The following is a 3,764-nucleotide window of genomic DNA, read 5'->3' as shown; positions in this document are numbered from 1 at the left end:
GGGAAAGATGAAAAGAGCCATAGTGAACTCAAAAGAGACAAAATGCTGCTTCCTGGCTCTCTCCGACCAAAAAGAATAAAAGCGGCAGCATTGCAGGTCCAATTCATGCTGAGGGCTCCTTGGTGGCCCTCTTAGCTCCTGCTACACTGGGTTTTATCTGTCAGCCAGTGATGCTGTGTTCCAAGGCCTCAGGTCTCAAGCCGCAGGTAGATCACAGGCAGAGGAAGGAAGCAGGAGACTGTACTTTCCCTTAAGGAGATTTATTTCTTTTCATCTTATGCTCTTAAGAATAGGAAAGTAGCTTCACTTAGTTGCTGTGACTTTTCTTGAAAGGAAATTTTTGATAGGATAGAAGAGGTGTATTTGCTGTTGAGAACAGAGCAAGGAACTTGTTAGACTAAGGAACTTCTCATAGCTTGATGGGGTCATTGAACTTAACAAAATTTCAGGGGTCATCTAGTCCAGCATCCTGACCAGCGCAGGATTGATTTCTACATTAGTGCTTTCCAAACTGTAGGTTGTGACCGATTAGTGTGGCACTGAATTTAGTGGGTAGTGGCCAGCATTTTTCAAAAGTGAAAATAGAATAGAAAATATGACAGCACCCATCAGGATGTGAGGGTAAATACTTTTCCTTTCAAGTTTTGACTAATGTGTGTACACACACCTTCAGTGGATCGCTGTAAAAACAACAGAGTTTACAAATCCGTTGCCTTGACAGCCACTGAAGACTCTCCCAGCCACGAACTCCCCACTTTCAGAGGCAGCCAGGCCCTGATGGACTGTCCTGTTAACACGTGTGTCCTTATCTTAAATGTCTTCTCTGCATTAATGGTATTCAGATAGTCATAGAATGAAAAAATACTGAAAGTGGGCTCCTTTGACTCTGTCCTTGTGTCCTGGGATTCCTTCCCTAAGAGTGTATCTAGGTACCTGCGCTGACTGGACCGCTCTTTATTAGATGTTCCACTATGAGTATTTGATACAAGGTGACAAAGTAGCAAAGAAAAACATTTCTTACATGGACTGGCTGGAAAATCATACTAACAGGGTGATCTCACAGTGCAGCTCTACCTTGAGGGATTTGTTTGGCTTAGAAGCGATCTTCCAGAGGTCTTCCTGACCGCTTGAGAGCCTGGGTGAGGGTCCCGTCTCTCCTCCTGTCCTTGTCTCCGTCGCAGTGCTATGACACTGTGGGGAGGGGCAAGCTCCCGTCGGTGTACATGCATGTGCCATGCTTCAACGACCTGTTTTCCCGCTGTTGCTCCAGCAAGCCAGTGAGCTGCTCCTCGAGAGCAAAGAACGTGTCTCGTTCATTGTTATAGTTTCAGTGTCCAGTGCATCCTAGGCCCTCAGGAACTGTGTTTCCACGTTTGGGACTCTGTAAAATAACATTTGCTGTTTTCAGTGACTTGGATGGCGATGGAAGTGTCCCTTCCTGGAAGATAGCTGTCTGGGTGATAGAAAGCGGGAGTGACTTTGGAAATCAAGAGTGACATCCCAAGTGATACGAAGGGAATCAGGAAGGGTCTAGTGGTCACAACGAATAACGAAGGTGAGAGCTTTTCATCGGGCAGGTAACCCTTCAGAGACAAAGGAGCCGTCGCTGCATGATAAACGCAGTCTCACATTTGTGCGCGAGTTACGCTTTTCCCTGTACTTATGTGGCCCTCAGAACGGTCTGGTGAGCCAAGAAGAGAGTGGCCTTGCCATTTTGCAGATCAGAAAACTGAGGTTTGGTGTGGTTCATGACTTGCCCCCGGGATCATGGCTGGGGCTGGGTGTCAGCACCACCATGGGGATGAAAAGGCTCATGCCCGGGGACTGCTGGTGCCCTTGAACAACACAGGTTTGACCTTCACGGGGCCGCAGATACACAGATTCTTTTCAGTAAGCGCCTCCTTACGGGGTGTGAGCCTGCACAGCCAGGCTCGGTTGAATCCGCGGATAGGGAACCGAGGATACAGAGGGACCCTGTGTACAGCGGCCCTGTGTAGAGGGACCCTGTGTACAGCGGTACAGGTAAAGTTACCCCCAGATTTTTGATGACCCGGGTGTCAGTGCCCCAAGGGTCCACTGTACACACACATCTCTCCAAGTTGTAAACCCTCATGTTATAATAACTTGCATTTATGTCCAGCTTTGCTGTGTGCTTGTCTGAATAGCAGCCCTTTGGGCTGGTGGGCAAGGGTGGCCTCGGGTACCATCCGTTTAGAAGGCCGCTGACTCAGGGCTGGGCAGAAAGTTTGAAAGGGCGCATCTCCTCAGCACCTTGGCGTCCCCCTCCTGGTGGCCGGGGGGATTGATGCGTTAGGGACAGGCCAGTCCTTCTGCAGTAGGTAAGGGTGCTACGGGAAGGACACTGAATCCGAGAGGGGTTGGAACCGCCGTGTGGCTGTTGAGAACTCTGTCTGAGGGGAGGGCTGATGTTTGGCCTGGGCTGGAAAGGAGGTAGAAGACCAGGCTCTGAGCTGGGTCGGGAAGTGGTGAGTGTCAGCCAGAGGGAGAGGGGTCCTCTGGGGATTGGGTGGGCGCTGGGCATCCCACCGGGGCGGCAGGGCCTGTGGGTCGCCCCCTCCCATGGGGCCCCGCGGCCTGTGTGCCAAAGCTTCTGTGCTTCATTCTCCTGCTCCCCCAGGCTGCTGGCCTCTGAGGCCGAGCAGGTTACGAGTCCCCCCAGATCAATACACTTCTGACCTCAAACCTCTAAGGTCAAGTACGGCTTGTTTGAGTTTGGGTCTTTGTTGAAAGGTATTCATGGCCTGGTCTGATCTGGCATGCCACTTAAGCGTTTGCTAACTACACTCACACACAGACAGAGCCAGGATGGAGCGGCTCACCTAATTCTGGAAGGACAGTGACCCACGGGCCTTTTCCTTGAGGGTCATTGCTTCTTACCACTCTCACAGTGGATTCTGTGGTGGACGCCGGCCTGCTCCTCTGCGTACTGGGTGGCCAGTTGGGGTGCAGCACACTTGGCTTTGCTTTTAAAGAGCCTGACGTAGTAACGGAGAGAGAAACTGAGTGTCCTGGGACCTAAACTCTAACTTTAGCCGTGGTGCCGACTGGCTGTGTGACCTTGAGCCAGTGAGTCTGGGGACCCTAGTCTAGGCTACCAGGATTCTGTTGCCGTGTCATTTCTTTACTCCTGGTATGACTGTACCCCATGTCTATTTTAAATGCCAGTTCCCCATCTCATACACATGCATGTGCAGTTTATAGAGTGAACTCCTAATCATTCTTCAAAACCTAGCTCAAATGTCCCTTTCTCCCACTGTGCATTCATTCAACAGTGATTTATTGAGAGCATACTATGTGCCAGATGCCAGGGGCCTAGCACTGAACAAAACAGACCTTGCCTCCACGTTCCCATGGCCCTGGGTTTGTGATGGGATTCCTTTCCTCTGCAGTCCCAGCCCAGGGCCCGGCTCAGTAGAATCGGAAGAAATGCTCGCCTCTCTGGTCCTTCCATTTCTCTGGCCATGTTGTACAAGCCCCTAGAAGACGCACAGCAGCAGGGTCAGGACTGGCAGTTGCTGTGGAGACGGTTCCACTAGTAGTACAGCCACGGCAGGAGCTTGTGGATGTTCCATGACGTGTAGGTACCTGACAGAGAATCACAGACTTCCACAGTCTGGTCCCCCCACCCTCTCCGTGCTGACAGCGGAGACTTTGCTGCTGCCGGGCCGAGAGTGTGATGAGCTGAGGACGGGCAGTCAGCGGGATCCTGTGATGGGCCCCGGTGAGAGGTCCCGTCAGCAGGA

Source organism: Lipotes vexillifer, unplaced genomic scaffold (assembly GCF_000442215.2).
Source record: "Lipotes vexillifer unplaced genomic scaffold, Lipotes_vexillifer_v1.1 scaffold439, whole genome shotgun sequence".
In the NCBI taxonomy this organism is placed as follows: domain Eukaryota; kingdom Metazoa; phylum Chordata; class Mammalia; order Artiodactyla; family Lipotidae; genus Lipotes; species Lipotes vexillifer.
Note: the sequence above shows the minus strand (reverse complement) of the source record.